Source organism: Paroedura picta, chromosome 3 (assembly GCF_049243985.1).
Source record: "Paroedura picta isolate Pp20150507F chromosome 3, Ppicta_v3.0, whole genome shotgun sequence".
In the NCBI taxonomy this organism is placed as follows: domain Eukaryota; kingdom Metazoa; phylum Chordata; class Lepidosauria; order Squamata; family Gekkonidae; genus Paroedura; species Paroedura picta.
The window spans coordinates 158,347,565-158,367,125 of NC_135371.1; the positions used below are offsets into that span (position 1 = coordinate 158,347,565).

A 19,561-nucleotide genomic window follows, 5' to 3' on the forward strand; every position below is an offset into this window, starting at 1 on the left:
TCCCCTGGAGAAAATGGCTGCTTTGGTTGGAGAACTCTATGGTATTATGCCCTGCTGACGTCCCTCCCCCTAACCCCAGCCTCTCCAGGCACCCCCCTCCCCCCAAAAAAAACCTTCCAGATATTGCTTCTCAATTTAAAAAAAGAGTCCCTTGGACTGCAAGGCGAACAAACCGGTCAGTCCTAGAGGAGATCAGCTCTGACTGCTCCTTAGAAGGCCAGATCCTGAAGATGACCAGATCCTGAAGATGAAACTCAAATACTTTGGCCACCTCATGAGAAGTGACTCCCTGGAGAAGAGCCTAATGCTGGGAGTGATTGAGAGAAAAAGAAGGGGACGACAGAGAATGAGGTGGCTGGATGGAGTTGCTGAAGCAGTCGGTGCAAACTTAAATGGACTCTGGGGAATGGTAGAGGACAGGAAGGCCTGGAGGATCATTGTCCATGGGGTTGCGATGGGTCGGACACGACTTTGCAACTAATAACAATAACAACCTTAAGAGTGGGGATTCAAACTTTCAACATTTATCACAGCCTACTCACTAAATGGCTTTTCTCCCTGTAGAAGGGTATTCCCCTATGAGCGTGGGTAATCCATACCTTGTCAGATACAAGAAGGAAGTGGCCTTCCAGTATTAAGATGGAAGTAACATGCAGTACTGGGAGCCCATCACTTGTTATGTGTACGTAAGGTGTCCTGTGTGTTTGAGTAGCTTCTCTAAGATGTCTACCGGGCCTCGTCACCAGCCTTGAGGAGGGTAGTGCTAGCAGGCCTTCCTCTCATCTCAGGCCTCCATTTAGAATCGCCTTTCCTTGTTTATGGAGCTCCGGAATCCGTTTCCTGTCTGGCGTCGGGAACCACGTTGCATTTGTCCCTTCCCCTTATTAAAAATAGGTTGCAAAGGAAATGGTCCACTGGGTTGCCAGAAGGGAAATCTATCAGATATTTGCAGCTGGTGTGTGTGTGTGTTGCATTTTTGAGGGGCTGGGTCAACTTGTCTAATGATCATCTAGAAACAATCTTTATGGAAAGTAGAATTACTTGGTAGTTCAAGTTAGCAACCCCCCCCCCTCACCCGTAGCGAAATGCTACTGTTTGTGCACTTTAAAATTTCATACAAATACAAATGAGTTACAATTCCAGGGAGACCACTTTTTTAAATCATGCCTTTTTGTTAGCTTTTAAAACTGTAAACATAGCCCTTGAGTATGCGTGGGCATGAGCTTGATGAAATTTCTGAAACAGTGTGGCTTTCTCTACCAGGGTTTCATGAAACCCTGGGGTTTCTTGATGGCCCTGGAAGGGTTTCCCGAATGGGTAGGAGTTAATTATTTTTTAATATATTTTTTAGATTTGTTAAATATTTATCAGATGTTGACCCCACCCTCTCAAAATGCCCAATGATAGGCCTGGAGGGGGTGGGAAGGGGAGGGGTCCCAGGTGGGTGTGTCCACAGCTATGCTTCCCAACTATATTGTGCATACCTGAAGCTGAGGACCATTGACATTTCAGCCGGTGGCCCATTTAATACTTGCTGCACAACTTTGAGAGCTGGTGTGATAGTTGCTGCTGCATGTCCCCCCCCCCCCTCAATGTTGTGATGAAAACCTATAGTAACGTAGCTTTCCGCAGAATATGTGCATAGCGGATAGCCTTCCCTTGACACCCTTCAGAAAATTCCGTGATGTCATTTCTGTAAGAGCGCTCTCGTGAAAATGTCAGAAGTGCTAATTGGGGGAAGAAGCAGGAATTGCAGACGTTTACTCCTCTTGCAAAATCGAATGGCAACCTTCCAGTCATCCCAGTTCAAAAGCAAGCAAGGTTTTTGAGATTGGTTTGAGAGCTATGGTGTTGGCTTGGCACCCTTGTGCAGCCCCTGCCTGTTCAGCTGATAAGTAGCTGTTGTGCTTTGAGAGTTATTGGTTGCTGGGATATATTGAATTCTTAGTTTGCTGCTTTCTGTAGTTTCAAAGTCTGGGAACCTGTCAAGTGTTGGAGGCTAATAACAGAACTGTTCTCTGCAGAGGTCTTGCTTCGTGTTCCACTGGTCTCAATTTGGAGAAAAGTTGCTTTCTTTCGGTCCCTTCATCTATTAGTGTCCCAGGCATCTAGAAATAGTACATTTCTGCTTTTTTCAAGAAGTCATAGAATCATAGAATAATAGAGTTGGAAGGGACCTCATGGGTCATCTAGTCCAACCCCCTGCACTATGCTGGACAGGTCAGATCCAGAGTTCCTGTACTGGATTTTGCCGACGCTTTCAGTGACTGTATGGATACTAAAATATCTACCTGCAATGGGCCAACACTACAGTGGCCAAGATCAAAACAGTTCACATGAATGTTGCGTATAGCTGTTATTAGATGGAAGTCCTTCTTTCCACAGACTATACATCTTTTAGGTTATCAGATGCCAGGGATCTTTGGCCAACCCAAATGACACAAAACATTGTGTAAGCTTTTGGATTCTATAGAACCCTTCATGAGGCTGCTGTTAACCAAAATTTCAAAACTGGTGGTGGATAAAAGGTGCAGATCTTAGGACCCTGGCATGCTGGGTTTTGATGCTATATTCAGGCAAGCTCACAGTGTTGGATTACAGCACCTTTCAGTCTTTGTTCAGCAAAAGCTGTGGATTTAATAGAGAGGCAAATAATCCAGATTGTCATATGGGATGTCCAGTGTTCTCCACCACGTTCAGCATCTTCCATGACTTGCAGTGCTTCTTAGTTGTCAGTAGGGTTGCCGATAGTAGAAAGTTCCTGGGAATTTGGGGGCGGAGTCTGGGAAGGGATTCAATGGGTATAATTTGGTGTGTGTGTGGAGCCTGGGCAGGGCAGGGTAATTCCATACCGTCCATCCTCAAAAGCAGCCATTTTCTCCAAAGGAACTGATCTATATAGTCTTGAGGTCAGTTGTAATTCCAAGAGAGCTTCAGGCCCCACTTGGAGACTGGCAACCCTAGGTGAAAAGGCCACATTCTGGGGTGCCTACATGGTGTGAATCCTGCTTATACCAAGCAAGTGGAATATCTCAATATGATATATACCCAATTAGTTTATTCTGTATGGCACTATGGCCAAAATAAGTACCTATGGGAGGGGAATAGAAACATGTTTCTAGTCCTCATTCTTGCTGAGAAAAATGTGAATTCCATAATTGTCTGGCTGAAATGCTCAGACACCAGAACCAGTCAGGTGAGCATCTGGATGCATGGTGGATACCTAACTAGGCTTATAGCTGTGATTACCTGGCTGTATAAAGGAGCTACCATGCAAATGATCATGCTTGTAGTACTTGACCCCCAACACTTACCTTCTTGCAAACATTCCAAGTACTCTCCTATTCTTGCTACTTCCTGCACACAATCAATGGGCATAGTAGCTTTAAGTGGCATTCTAATAACCACCAGGTGCTCATTGACCATGCGAGCAGCAGTCCTCTTTAAGCTACTGTCTTTCTCAACTTTTTTACTATCGAAAAACTCCTGAAACATTCATTCTTCAGGCTTTGAGAAACCCCAAAAGTGACGTGATCATGCAGAATATGGTTGGGAAGCATAGATGTGAACACACCCATCTGGGGCCCCTCCCCTTCCTACCCCCTCCAGGCCCAACATTGGCCGTTTTGTTGGGGGTGGGTTGACATGACCACATATCAACCAACAAATGTTTAACACATTTTAAATATATATACAAATTTAACTCCCACCGATTTGGACAACCCCTAGGGTTTCAGAAAACCCTGGTGGAGAAAGCCTGAGCCACGCAGTTGCTCTCTGGATGAGCCAGTAGTTGGAGCAGAACAAACTGTGCCATGTAGCTTCTTCCCACACTTAACTGATGCTCAAAGACTGTTCTTCAGATTGCGAGGCTGTGTCTTATGTACAGCTGGACCAGCTGCAACGTAAAGAAGAAGGAACAAAGAGCCCGACCTTTGGAATCCACCATAACGGCTGCTAAACCTTTCGGAGTGTAAGAGCTGTGTCAGCTGGTACCGTCAAGCCTGGTTGAGAGCAAGGGAGGAGAAATAGTGGAAGCTGCTGAAGGGCAAAGTGGTGTTGGATATTAGGTAGGGAAGAAAAAACGGGTGTTGATGTCCAGGGGACAAAACTTTGGCTTTATTAGCCACTTCTGTGCTTCAAAACTTTGGAATTATGATCTTTGACATCCTGGCTAATGTCACAGTTCCTCAAAGCCGGACAAAGTTGGGAATGTGTTTGCCTGAAAGTAAACCATGGTTCATTACAGCATTCCACTTTTGACCTCTCTCTTACCCGAGGTCCCTAGATGGATCCCTCCTTGTTATCTTGCTGAATTGGGATAATGGTATGAGCTCAAGCAATGTTTGATAGAAACGAAACCTCAGACATAAACAAAGTTTGTAGCTAATGAGGGCCAGTGGGGGAAGGGGCATGCACAATACTTTGAAGCAGGAAATTTTCTGCCCCTCTCTGCACCCCATAGAAGGGGCCAATACATCTAAAACCTTTCACATAGGAGGCTGAAGACAACAAAGAAGTCAATTCAGTAGTGACTGATACAAAATTGGCATGTTGAGGTACCAGGATTTGATGGTTCCTGATGGAGGTCTTTCAAAAATATACCAAACTATCCAGAGAAAACAAAAACTTAGATTGGTTAACACAGAGACAGCTAGTTTCCAGAATAAAACATGTATTGGGGGAACTAAACATAGGGTTAAGAGATGTTACTGAACTTGAACTGCAAGTCCAAACAAATAAACCACACTTATTAAGCCATATATACAAGTGTTTATTGAAAATGGAAACAGAAAAGGAACAAATAAAGGAGTGCAGGATTAAGTGGATACAGAATTTTGGCCATGAAATCTATTTCGAAGGATGGGAGCAACTATGGCCTAACAATATTAAATTAACTAAATGCCAGTCACTAAGAGAGGGCTGGTACAAAATGTTCTACAGGTGGTACATCACCCCCAAAAATATTCAAAGAATTTCTGTGCAAAAAGGCAATTGGCTCTTTCTACCACGCGGTAGTCTTGTGAAGATATTCAGAAATTCTGGGTTCAAGCCTACACTCAGATACAGAAAATTATGGATTGCAGATTCCCATTGTGTGCCAAATTTCTGTTACTCTGTTTCCCACCGCCCAATTTACTGAAACGGCTAAAGAAATCTACTTTTAGGCAACAGCAGCAGCTAGGCTATTAGTAGCACAGGGATGGAAACTACTGTTACCAGAAATAGACATGGATAAATAAATTACGGGAATTTGTACCAGTGGCAAAGCTAACAAGTCTATTGAGCAGATAATCACTGGATAACTTTCTAGAACGTTGGAAATGCTTTCTGGATAAGGGGTCATAATTATTAACAGTAGTATTAAGTTTTGGTTAGGATCTGTAGGACGGTCTGAGACCTATAGAACAATGTTTAAGCATAGGTAGAGAGGACATGATGAAAATGTGTTGTATTATTGTATGGGGGGGAGACCCTTTAAAAGATAATTGTAAAAGGTACCTCAGACATTTATGAAGGCTTTTAAAAGGTGAAAATAATGATTTTAAATACATTTCTTTACTACTTAGTGCTAGGTATATCTCCAGACAGGGTCTAAAACTTATTTAGCTTTTCGTAGTCCAATCTTGGTCTAAACCCTGGGGCATTTCCTACTTGGGGAAGAAGTAAAAGTTCTCCATTGCTGGCTGTCTTCCTAAAGATCTCCAAGCATATCCATTGTAACAACAACAACATCCTAAAACCCAATTCTGCTCACTTGAACTCATAACAAAGGCAAATTGAATTCTTCATTTATGTGTTTCTTGTATTTTCTTGGCTGGTAAGAGTGTCTTTGTAGCCAACAAAGAATAACCCTAAACCCAAGTACCTGTTAATAGGTACTTTGATGGTATGGTGTTGGGCTGCGGAGGACAAGTCAGCAATTAGCAAAACTTCACTAGGAGGAAGTTTTAAGCCTGCAGCGGAGACTGTCAGACCATGAGAAGAAGCTCTTAATTCTGGATATCAAGTTTCTGACAAACAAGAGTATGACTGAAACAGCTCCTGTTTTTTCAAACATCCTTTGAGCCTTGAATCATCCTCTTCATGAGACTCCGTTGAACCAGAAGGGAACCATCTTACAAGTGGGTCAGATTCCTAGATGATCTTTCCCGTGCCTTCTCTGTAGTAGCCCCCCACCTTATGGAATGGCCTGCCTGAATGGGCAGGAAGGTTCCCACTCTTTGGTCCTTCCTAAGAATGCACAAAATGGAAAGAAGAAGAAGAGTTGGTTCTTATATGCTGCTTTTCCCTACCTGAAGGAGGCACAAAGTGGCTTACAGTCACCTTCCCTCTCCGCTCCCCACAACAGACACCCTTAGGACCGCTGTGACATGAATCACGTTGAATGCCTTGTTAGGGGGGGATATGCAAGATCTTATTTGGTTCGTTTGGATAATTCTCCCTGTCTACGTTGTAGTGACTTGGTGATCTTGGACACCAAGAAGAACAGAAGCCCGTGACTGCAGTCAGATAGAGAAATTAGTACAGCTGGCATTGGAGACGGGATCAGAGTTTGGGGAATTTCCTCATGTGAATTAATGCCAAAGGGTAGCATGGTACCAATGATACTTGGTTTGTACATACAATATAAAAGATTATTTTCTCGGATGCAAAATATAATTAAAGGGAGCGATCTGCAAACATCTGGAGGATAATTTGGTGATCCAAGGAAGTCAGCATGGATTTGTCTCCAACAGGTCTTGCCAGACCAACCTGGTTTCCTTTTTTGACCAAGTAACAGGTTTGCTGGATCGTGGAAATTCAGTTGATGTCATTTACTTGGATTTTAGTAAAGCTTTTTATAAGGTTCCCCATGATGTTCTGATGGATAAGTTGAAGGACTGCAATCTGGATTTTCAGATAGTCAGGTGGATAGGGCATTGGTTAGAGAACCACACTCAAAGAGTTGTTGTCAATGGTGTTTCATCAGACTGGAGAGAGGTGAGTAGCGGGGTACCTCAGGGCTGGGTGCTTGGCCTGGCCCTTTTTAACGTATTTATTAATGATCTAGAGGAGGGGGTGGAGGGACTACTCATCAAGTTTGCAGATGACACCAAATTGGGAGGACTGGCAAATACTCCAGAAGATAGAAACGGAGTTCAACGAGATCTGAACACAATGGGAAAATGGGAAAATGAGAACATGATGCAATTTAATAAAGATAAACGTAAAGTTCTCCATCTGGGTCAGAAAAATGAAAAGCATGTCTGGATGGGGGATACGCTTCTAGATAACACTGTGTGTGAACGAGACCTTGGAGTACTTGTGGATTGTAAACTAAACATGAGCAGGCAGTGTGATGCAGCGGTAAAAAAGGTGAATGCCATTTTTGGCTGTATCAACAGGGGCTTCACATCAAAATCACAAGATGTCATAGTCCCATTGTATACGGCACTGGTCAGACCACACCTGGAGTACTGTGTGCAGTTCTGGAGGCCTCACTTCAAGAAGGACGTAGATAAAATTGAAAGGGTACAGAGGAGAGCGACGAAGATGATCTGGGGCCAAGGGACCAAGCCCTATGAAGATAGGTTGAGGGCTTGGGAATGTTCAACCTGGGGAAAAGGAGGTTGAGAGGGGACATGATAGCCCTCTTTAAGTATTTGAAAGGTTGTCACTTGGAGGAGGGCAGGATGCTGTTTCTGTTGGCTGCAGAGGAGAGGACACGCAGTAATGGGTTTAAACTTCAAGTACAACAATATAGGCTAGATATCAGGGAAAAATTTTTCACAGTCAGAGTAGTTCAGCAGTGGAATAGGCTGCCTAAGGAGGTGGTGAGCTCCCCCTCACTGGCAGTCTTCAAGCAAAGGCTGGATACACACTTTTCTTGGATGCTTTGGGCTGATCCTGCGTTGAGCAGGGGGTTGGACTAGATGGCCTGTATGGCCCCTTCCAATTCTATGATTCTATAAACTAGTTTTGAAATAACAAACAACTTGTGTATTAAATTGTGTATTGTCTACCCTCTAAAACAGTACCTTTTCGTGTTTTACTTTTGTTTTTTTCTGTTGTTTCCCAAACTTTGCTGTATTTGCTTAATTCTCTCCAGTAGGGTATAGAACATTCCCCCTAGATAAGGGTCTTTCTTTTCCCCTTTAGCCTTTAGGTGCCTCTGGAATTCTGTCAGAAGATTGTTGCCGCAACCACAAAATGGGTGTCACAAATGGTGGAGTCAGCCACTAAACATCAGGAAGTGAGGTTATGCGTAACGCTCTCCAACATTTCAGACAGCTGTTGGCACCAGCAGAGCCACTCAGAAGCTACAGCTGGGCAAAAGCTCCACCTGGCCCTGCCTGCTTTCTAAAAACACTTGGCACACATGGGTTAGGGAGAGACCCTTACCCTAGGAGCTAGCTAGAGCTATTGAGGCCCTTGACTGTTCATACAATCCTAGCAGAAGTTGACACGGCATAAGGCTACATATTCTATCCTTAATTCGCTATCATAGAAGTGCAGCATTTGAAACTTAGGGAGGAAATCAGCACTCTGAAATACAGAGCTTTAATTTTTTTAAAAAGACAAGTTTCTGTTCCTGAAGGGTGTGGAGAACTGTCTTGAGAGATAATCAGAAACTGGGCCATGACTGATCTGGATTTCTGCTGGTCAGGGATAGAAAAGGTCCTGCAACAGCTTTAGCAGAAGCAATTTATATTTTGACTTTCAGAAACAGAACGAATTATACAAAACAAGTAAGTGGATGCTAATTTGTATAACGTGGATGAGTCATAGATAGGGTTGCCAGTACTGGATTGGGAAAATCCTTGACATTTGGTGACGGGGCCACTGGGGGAGCCCCCCAGAGCAGCCATTTTCTGTCTTCCAAGCAGCCATTTTCTCTGGAGAAACTGATCTCTGTAATTCAAAGATCCATTGTAATTCCAGGGGAATTCTGGGTCCCACCTGGAAGTTGGAGACCTTAGTCACAGCCATTAGTGCTTTGTGGAACAGTGTGTTAACCATGGTACAGAATATGGGGCTTATTTTCTTCTAGCCTAGAATATACACAGGCTTAACTATTAACTGTAGCGATAGCTTGGGGAGATGTTCATGAATCCGAGGGTTTAAGCAAGAGAAAGACGTTTGGAGGCCATCAAATGCACAGGCTCCAACCCCTGAGGCTGATGCAGCCGGAAACTCAAAAGGGATATCTGGCAAAGCCCGGGGATGGTAAAAATATAATCTAACTTTGTAGGAGATGTACTTAGACAAACCTTGACCTTTCCCTCCAGCGAGTTGATAATTTGCCATTTTCTCTGCTGATCCATCTCCAAAGTTTGTCTTTCCTGCTCCTGCTCCAACAGCAGGAGCCACATTAGTCAGCCAGACCTATGACGAAATTATGCGGGAGTGCAGAAGCACCTTCAAGATGAATGTGGTTTACTCCAACATAAGCTTTTAGGAGTTTGCCCCTGTTATGCTACAGTCGGAGGAGTCATTAAACCGGGGTGGTGGCAACAGAGCCAACAGCTGGTCTTCACTTTGGCCAATGGCTTAGACCCATGGTTTTCAACCTGGGGGTCGGGACCCCTTTGGGCGTCAAACAACCCTTTCAGAGGGGTTGCAGCAGGGCAAGCAGCTTGGCCGGAGGGGGGGGGTCACCATCCACACAACAGCCTTGCAGGGTAGAGAGCGTTCATCAGTCTGGAGCAGCGGAAAAGAGCGAGATCGGCATGGTGGCACAAGACTGTTTGATTTCCTTTCTGCTCTTGGGTGGAAAATATTTCCTCGTGATCATAGGGTCTTTAGGTGTGCAACAAATGTCACCTTTCTGGGTGGTACAAGAGAAAGGTTTTACTAGAGTAACTGGTGTTTACTGCAGTACCCGCCTATAACCATAGACCTGGCGGAAGAGCTCGGTCTTGCAGGCCCTGCGGAACGTTGAAAGGGCCTGCAGCTCTCCTGGGAGTTCATTCCACCAGGTGGGGGCCAGGACCGAAAAGGCCCTGGCCCTGGTCGAGGCTAGGCGTGCTTCCCTAGGGCCGGGAACGACCAGAAGATTCTCACTTGCAGAGTGCGGAGCCCTGCGGGGGCATAGGGCGGTAGGCAGTCCCTTAGGTATGTGGGTCCCAGCCTGCATAAAGCCTTAAAGGTTAGAACCAAAACCTTGAACCGTATCCGGACGGCAATTGGTAACCAGTGCAGCTGCATCAGCCCAGGCTGGATGTGGGCCCTCCAAGGTGTGTGCTGGTGAGGACCCTAGCAGCTGCATTTTGCACTAGCTGGAGTTTCTGGACCAAGGACAAGGGTAGGCCCGCGTAGAACGAGTTACAGAAATCTAATCTGGAGGTGACCGTTGCATGGATCACAATGGCCAGGTATTTGGGGGACAGGTAGAGCGCTGTTGCCACTGTTCTAAAAGTTCTACCAATTTCAAGAGGAGCAAACCTTCCCCCTTCCTCCCAAAGACTGCCTCTATGCCGGCTCTAGCCACAGCTGCAAACATCAGAGGGACCAAATACAAGCGGTGCGCTTAAAATCAAAGATGGAGTAGCACAGGATAGAAGCCACCTTGATTCTAGAATGGGAATCAAGCCAATCACAGGACATTAATATTGCTGTTCATCTGCTCAAACTCCGTGCTTTTCAGTGGAATTGGTTTACACTCTCAGCTGCTGGAAATTGAGCAAGAAGCATTCATGAGAAAAACAACCTTCCGTAAAGATAATATGTGGGTTTACAATCATATTCTACTGATTAAGGGGAAATTCAATGAGTAGCTGTGTTGGTCTGAAGTAGCACAATAAAATCAGAGTCCAGGAGCACCTTTAAGACCAACAAAGATTTATTCAAGGCTGAACTTCTTTATCCTGCACATGTCTATCATTTGTATCTCTCTGGCTTGACTCCCTCAAATACTGTTCCTACCTGTTTGGTATCTTCCTTCCTGCCAGGCTTGCCATCTCCAGGTTGGGAAATTCCTGGAGATTTTGCAGGTAGCATCTGGAGGAGGCAAGATTTGGGGGAGGGAGGGGCCTCAGGAGGGTTATAATGCCATACAGTCCCCCTTCTAAAGCAGCCATTTTCCCCAGGGGAACTGATCTCTGTAGCCTGGAAAACAGCTACAATTCTAGATCTTCAGCTACCCCCTGGAGGTTGGCAACCTTACTTCCTGCCATGACTCCACCATAGAAATTTCATTTCTATTTAATTATATAAAAGCAGCAAACTGGTTGCATTAATTTTCCTGTGTGTTATTTTGAGCATCAAACTTGAATTGGTTTAGGTCAAAAGACCGTGTGCCCTTCCACATTTAGTTCCTTGGTACTAAATTCATTGTGAAAATAGAGCTGCCATGATGTAAATTTGGGGTTTTTTTTTGTTTTTCCCCCCTATGCTTTCCCATCTCTCCCCTCCTCTCTGTGTTCTGGTAGCTATGGAGCATTCTAAACAAGCCACGACACTTCGTTTTAATGTGCTTTGAGCCGCTTTCAAATGCTTCAACTTGTTTACTCCCCTCTGTAGTGAAAAGGCCTTTCTACGAAGGAGCCATTTTGTAATTAGTTCTCAAGCTCCCTCTGGGTCTGCAGAGTGTGTGAGATGCAGGAAGGCGGTTGTGCGAGGGGAAAATCCAGACTCTGCACCCTGAGGGGAGAAAAAGCAAACAGAAATAAAATTCCCCCTGTTTTTCCTCGCAGTTCCTGTTGTAAACTTGTGGTAGAATCCTGGGCTGGGTTCTATCGGAACTGAAAATAACCCTCACTTTAATATAGAGCTATCGCTGAGATGTCTCTTATTTTTTAAAAATGTAGATTTATATTCTTGTAGACAACCCTGTTAAATGAATGTGGGCTGAGGCATTTGATATCCAAGTTGTTCTGTCATTGGAAAAACCAGTATGAGGAAAGAGATTTGGGCCAGAGGCATCTACTGCATATACATAACTGGACATAGGATAGCTGGGGCCATGGATGCTGCCAGTGGGGGATGGGAGCGCTTTCCAAGAGCAATGGGATGTGATTGCGTCACTTGGAAATGACATTGATATGTCGGACATGGGGGGGGCACTCTGGCTTTTGGGCAAAATTTTATGGTAGAATTTGCTTTCAACCATAGAGTTTTGCCCATAAACCAGAGTGTCACATACACACACACTCCTGATGTGCTGATGTCACTTCCGGGTGACCTCAGTACATCACATTAAAATGTGGCATTCTTCCGGTTTGTGGTAAGTTGGGGGCGGGGAGGTATGTCCAGAAAGCAGGGGCCGCTGCCTGGACCAGTGGACTTTGCAACCCCAACTAGAGATTAGGATGCAGTCTGGGGATCATGGAGAAAGCTAAGGCAGTCAGTCAGGGAACAGCCAAATATACCAAGAAAGGTATTCACCAGAATGATGTTGAAAAATAATTCTGAACTTTTGGGAGGATGGATTATTCAAGAGGTGATACAGGACAGGGGTAGTCGACCTGTGGTCCTCCAGATGTCCATGGACTACAATTCCCATGAGACCCTGCCAGCATTTGCTGGCGGGGGCTCATGGGAATTGTAGTCCATGGACATCTGGAGGACCACAGATTGATTACCCCTGATACAGGATACATTTCTCTAACTTTTTGAGAATGATAAAATCAGAGTCCAGTACCACTTTTAAGACCAACAAAGATATAGCGAATGAGTTCTGCTATGACTACCACTGAGAAAGCCACTCAGTCTGGTTTCTGGAAAGTATTTGTAAATTCTACACAAGTTAAAATTTAAATAATGGATCCAGCGCTTCAGCCTGTTAATATATTTCCAAGATGGCCACTTGCAGTGAACTAATTGCTCGCCTTTAAAAACAAAACTGAAAGGACATAATTTATAATCCATGGGTGTGTTGATTCAAAGCTGGCTTTCTTTGGTGAATGACTAGCAAAGCTCTAATTGAGCTGTTCTCCCCACTCTCAATGGATTTAGTCATGATTTTGCCCTGCTCAGCTTCCCGGATGCCTATTCAAATCTGCAGAAAATGTAGGCAGCTTTCATCTTCTTCATGGGCTCGATGGTGTGAAAAACTCTGGAAAAAACAGAAACTGAATACATTGTAAAAGCACCCTTCTTATTTTTTAATGCAAATTTTGCCTGCTTGGTTCTGATAATTTATGGTGCTTTGAGACACCTAACTTCAGTTCCTCTCCTGTTTTCATTTCACTTTTCTTTTTTATGACTTACTATTACATTGTGAGCTGGTCTAAAAAGCCCTCTGGACTCTTGCCACAAGGCAAAAATTCTGAACAAATAAAGTAGTACTACCAAATTTTTATTTATATCCAGTCTTTTGGTCCCAAAGATGCCTCTTGCAGCTCCCTAAAGCAATTTAAGACCACGAGCCAACATCCAGAAATGGTGACAGATCAATGTCCTTGTAGAAAAAATATTTTTAAAAGAGTGGGTTTCCCTGGGGTGAGGGTTTCATAGTGAAGGAGCAACCACTGAAAAGGCTCTTCTGCTTGTAGTACCTTTTCTAAAAGGCATTTGCATCAGGGCTTCATTTGAAGGTGCCAGGCATGGTCCAAATGGGAGAAGGTGAGCCTGTAAGCACCCTGGAACTTATATGGCTCTCAATACAATGGCAGAAATGTTTTTGGGGAAAGAAGGTTCCTTCCCTTTTCCTTTCCTCTGCTGTGCCCCTCCCTGGGTTCTTGAGCCCCATATTGCACTCTGTTCACCATTCTCTGGTTTGTAGTACAAACAAGACTGGCTCAGGTTGAGGGTTTGCCCTTCAGGAATAAGGGCCCCTACATCATTGACCATGTTGAGATGTTTAGTCATGAGTGCAGTAAGACAGTCTTGCAAAAGGCCTCTTGGCCATTTTTCCCAATCCCATTCGCTCAACAGGCCTTCCTTTCCCCTGGTTGCTTTGCTTATCAGCTCTTAACCACAGCTCACTTTGACCTGGCTCAGAAAAAGCACCGCCAGTTTAGCCAAAGCAAGGGATTCCATGGAAGTTTGATGGGCACTTCTTGTTGGCAGTTGGTCATGCAGTAGAGCTTCTTATGTTATTGGCACAGTGGTTCTTACACCCAAATTGTGGCTTTCAAATGGAACCCAAAGCGTGGGATATGTGTAGCTTTTCCGTAGCTTTATGGAATGAGGATCCAGGACAGCCTGGTACGGTTCTTTCCTTAAAGGGACGGCATGGGCATATCTGCATCATAGTTTCTGCAGTGTGTCCCCCAACTTGACAATATCATCATGGTGCAAAAAAGCCTTCAGGAGAAGACATGAAGCTGCCATATATACCATCAGCGTATCAAGGTCAGTATTAGCTACTCAGACTGGCAGTAGCCCTCCAGAGCAGCCTTTTTCCGCCTTTTGACCATGGAGGTACACCTGGAATATTTTTCAAGCTTTGCGGTACCACAAAAGTGATGTCTGGTGGCCAAACTCCCTGCCATGTCCCTATACGCAAATAAAATAAAAGTATGCAAATAAACATAGAACGAAGCCCCTCCATCTCCTCACCCCAACACATGTTGCTTGCAATGCTCCATATGCAAAATAAAATTAAAATATGCTTTCCCCTACTCAAGACAGCCCTGATGCCCAACAGAAGACCCACCGGTCCAACTTCCCTCAGCCACAGGGGAAGAAGTAGGCATGGAGCTGACTGTCATCTTGGAATCCCCCATGCTGCAGTACACCTGAGGGGCTCTTAGAATCATAGAGTTGGAAGGGGCCATACAGGTCATCTAGTCCAACCCCCTGCTCTATGCAGGATCAGCCCTAAGCATCCAAGAAAAGTGTGTATCCAACCTTTGGTTGAAGACTGCCAGTGATACTTGTGTACCTTAGTAGACTGGTTGGGAAACCCTGCTCCAGGGTCTCAAATGAAGGCCTTTTACTTCACTTGCTGCCTGGTCCTTTTAACTAGAGATAGTAGAGACTGGACATTCATCATGTGCCCCTCTCTGAGGCAGCAGGGTAAGTGCACCCCTTCCTGCTTGTTCAGATACTTCCAGAAAGTGGCACATTGATTTTCTGTTTGAAACTTCAAAGACCGAGTTCTTTCTCGTACGGATAGAAGGGTCCAGTGAAAACAGGCATGTCCAAGCCAAAGATTATGAACAAATACAGCGAATAACAGGGCATATTTAATTTATTTGTTTATTCGAATAAATAAAAGATGCGTTGTTTACGCATCTTCCTCTGGTTTGTATTTAGGAAGGGGTAAGTCTTCCTTTTTCTCACAGCTTCCCTTCAAGACGTGCCGAAATTGTTTTGTTAGCTTTTGTTTGGGATAACAGCCTTCCGAGCCCACCTTGAGCAAAATTCCTAAGAGTCTTTCCAGATGATCAGTTTTTAATTAGGCAGTCAATGCCCCCTTCTGTTTGTGTGTGCTGAGTGGGGAGAACAGAGACATCTTTTCTCAGCTGCTGCATCTGAGCCTGTGTTTGGAGGCAGAGGAGCACTGCGATTTCCTTGAAACAAATGATGGGATTTTGTTCCTGGTGGGAGGAGGGTGTGAGTCTCCTTGAAACAAACTACTGTACTTTTTGTGATGTAGCAATTGGTGGGAAGCCTGAAGACCTCGGGGATAACCGTCAGGGCATCACTGGCGTTGACAGACAGTCCTTGTGGCTGTGGAAGGGAATAAAAATGGATAGCAGCTCTGAAGCATCAGAAACAGTCCAGTGCTTATTGTAATGATCTAGATCAGGGGTAGTCAACCTGTGGTCCTCCAGATGTCCATGGACTACAATTCCCAGAGCCTCTGCCAGCGTTTGCTGGCAGGGGCTCATGGGAATTGTAGTCCATGGACATCTGGAGGATCACAGGTTGACTACCCCTGGTCTAGATGACTGTAAGCCAAGTGTTGTATCAGAAACTGAGGGGTTGAGGGCTTCGGTTCCAAATAAGCACATTTTCACAAATGTTCAGAATTTGATTTTCTTGGGCCAGAGCTGTGAGTGCCTTGGTGCTGATTTTTCATTCTCCACCCCCCCCCCCCAAATGCATATTTATGGTGCTGATCTCCTGGAAACCTCTTCTGTTTTCCTCACTTCTAAGAGACGAGTGCCCCAAAGTAGGTGGCCCAAGCTAGACAGATCTCATACAATATCAGAAGCATGGCCGGCCCTGTTTGGTACTTGGAGGGTAGTCCAACTAGGCAGTTCTGGGCTGTTACACATAGATGATGGCATCCTGAAGATGCCTTTCAAGAAATGAAACTGGAAGGGTGAGTGTAAAACAGGATCTAACATATGGTGACCCCTACGGGGGTTACCATAAGGCATCTATGACATGATGGCACTTTCCAACACTATGGGAAAGGTTCAGCTGCAATTTAATTCCTCTACCCCGTCAAGGGCTGTTCTGGAGTCCTATCATTCCTGATTTGGGAATCATCTAAGGAAAATGAGTGGAGAAATTTGGGAGGCTCAGACATGGAACAGTTTGAGGGGAAGCAAAAAGGAAAATTGGCAGTCCAACCAGGACTCCCCTGGTGAACCCAGTCCGAAGGTCAAGAGGGAGGAGCATACAGCAGGATGGGAGACGGGAGCTGCCTGCTTCCTGTGTCAGCCGAGCAGGAAACTGGGAGCAGCCCAAAGCAATTGTGTCTCCCCTGACAACTATCTGCTCCTTCCGAGGCAGCTTGTGCCCCTCTCCCTTTTGAGAACTGGTGCTCAGCTTGTTCAGTGTTGCCAGAAGCCCTGGGAAGAAATCCCTGTGCTTCGGATAATCCTGGAACAGCCAGCCAGATATATTCTCTCAGGCACTTCTCTTCCCCCTCAAAGCACTAAGTACCTTGGGATTCTGTACAAAGGCAGGTAAGAGTGTGGAATGTTAGACAGAGATTTCAAATCCCCAAATCTACCTGCTTTCAAGTTTCTAGCCCTTATGAAGGCTCTGTCAAAAGCCAGAGGCGTGGCTGGGCTGAGAAACGCAGCCAGAACTATTTGTGCTTGCATCACCACGTTGCTCCTCCCACTGATTAACAGAAGCACAGAAAAATATGCAAAATAGCGAGCCCATGCAAATGTCCTATAAGCCCCAGTTGCCTTGCCAAAGGGAAGGGGGTTCTTGATTTGGGGAAAGCTCCCAAGCAAATCTTTGCTGAGGACAACGCATCGGTTGCTACGAATCCTTCTGCTAGAGTGCTGATTTTACGATGATTTTCCCTCTTGCTTTAATCATAGGATGATACCAGTGCCCCCTGGGTTCCCCCCCCCCCCCGGCTCTGAGTTACAGTCAGGCGTATCTCTAGCCGAGCGGTTAAGGCTCTGAACGGGGCTGGAGAGTCTGCCTCAATAGCCTCGGGTTTGAACTTGGCTCAGAGGTTCCCGCTTGCCTCTAGCTGTTGTTATCTGCAGCAGATGTACCTCAGCTGTGCCTGACAGCTGACAGGGAAACGCAAGGGCACTGGAGAGGGGGGGGTGGCTAAGAGAAGGGAAGCTAGGGCATTCCTTTCCCACTTCCTTCCAGCTCTATTTCGGCTCCAGCTGTTGCAAAAGAGACTGACATCGCCTTTCTGTTTAGACTCAGGGGTTCAGGAGGGGAATGCCTGGAGGCAAGAAATTAAACTGCAAGAGAGTGTGGGGGAGGGTATAAAACCAGGATTTAACATAGCCTGATAATAGTCTTGCAAAGGACTTTCCCTACTTCCAGCCTAGCCCCCCCACCCTTCCTGGGATTTCTTTAATACCCAGAACACTCTCTCTGCATTGCACCGCTGCAAAAGGCTCCTCTAGACATCAACTCTTTACGTCTCCAGTCAAAATGAAGCCTTGCTATAAGTTGAAAGCCGTTGTTGCGTAGTGGTTAGAGCAGAGGGCCGCCTAGATTATGCGGAGTTTGACAGTTCTGAAATTCTGAGAACAGGTGGTGTTCACCCGCCACAAAATGGCTGCTGTGGGGAAAGTGCAGCTAACTACAAAATGGCTGCCGTGGGAGCTGAGGCCAGTCACAAAATGGCGGAAGATTCCAAGCCACGTGGAGGTGATAGTTTTCAAATAAGTGCTCTCTGCTGACACCTAGGTGAGGTCTCCTCGGCTCTTCTGAAGCACCTTCTGTGAGATGGAGGCAAGCCAGGATTGGTACTTTTCTTTAGGGAAGGATATAAGCAACATGAAACACATTGGTGGATGCCATGTTTGGGATCTCTGGGTTAGCATTTCAGAGTAGGATCTGGAAACCCAGATTCTATTCCCCACTGAGCCACAGAAGCTCAGTGGGTGATCTTGGGCTATAGTTGCCAACCTCCAGGTAGGGCCTGCAGTTCTCCTAAAATTACAGCTGATTTCCAGATTACAGATACCAGTTCCATTAGAGAAAATGGCATCATATATCTATGATATATGGTATATCATATATCTTCTGAGCTCCCCACCCCTTCCCCAAATGCCACCTTTCCCTTGCTTCACCCTCAAGTATTCTGGAATTTTGCAGCCCTGAGTTGGGAACCCTTATTTTCTCCCCACTCCTCACAAACTAGCAGAGTCTGCATGTAGTGCACAAGCCTAACAAGGAACAAGCAGGGTTTTTTGCAGTGAGCGTACCATGCCCCATTCCAATTGGATCCAATGATCTAATAGCGGTGTATGAATTCCCAACTCTGCAGCTTCTTGCCTTGGAATCTTTTCTGCTGAAGTTCTTCAAATGACAGAGCAATATAAGAAAAGAGCTCCTTACTGAATCTCTTCATTGGTAAGGAGAGGGGGAGGCTTTTGTATGATCTACTCCAGGCATTTGCTGGCAGGGGCTCATGGGAATTGTAGTCTATGGACATCTGGAGGGCCGCAGTTTGACTACCCCTGGTCAACTCTCTTCACCCAAGCATCCCTGTGGTTTACCAATATCTGTTACATTTACAAAGCCAGGAAACATAGTCAGGATCCCTTGCCTGTTATAGCTTACTCAATCTTTTTGATGCTCCTGAATTTAAGAATGTTTTTACGTGGTCCAACTTGATGTGATCCAGCAAAGCACTTTGTGTATGCCTACCTGAATGTTCTGCTGAAGAATCCTAGCAGGAAATAGGTGAGCCATCAGAAATTGGCAGTATACCAGTGTTGGGCCATATTCTCCTGCCCACTCCTGCTCTGTAGCACAACCTGGACATTTGCCTGCTATCATTGACTTTAGTTAACTGCTGTTCCTAGGAGAACATTGCTCCCCATCTCTCCCCTGCCTCCCCCATTCCCAAGGCAATGTACTTTGGATTTCTGGCAAAACAAACTAAAAGTTTGTCATTAACAAACTGTTCTGGGGATAGGCATTTCCCCTACAGAGCCAGTCTGATGGTTATAGAACAGTGGCCTTCAAGCTTTCAAATCTTGGATTCCAGTTTTAAGTCCCAGGGACTGCATGGGACCTTCTGAACATCAGAGGATCCAGGAGACCCAGGTTTGAAATCTCACTTTGGATGACCTTGTCTTTTTGGTGACCTTGGGCAAGTTGTACATTCTCAGCTTCAGCAATCTCACAGCACACCGCGGGATCCTGTGAGGATCCCACAACATCTGGGTATAAGCTTCCGTGTGTGTATGCACACTTCTTTAGAACGAAATCACGGGATCGTTGTGAGGATAAAAGGCAG

At 45.3% G+C, this 19,561-nt stretch overlaps 1 protein-coding gene across 3 annotated transcripts in view; it reads left to right on the plus strand.

Annotated features, from left to right (window-relative positions):
- Positions 1 to 19,561, plus strand: part of CTDSP2 (CTD small phosphatase 2) — a 61,423-nt gene that overhangs the window by 21,300 nt on the left and 20,562 nt on the right. The window lies entirely within an intron of this gene.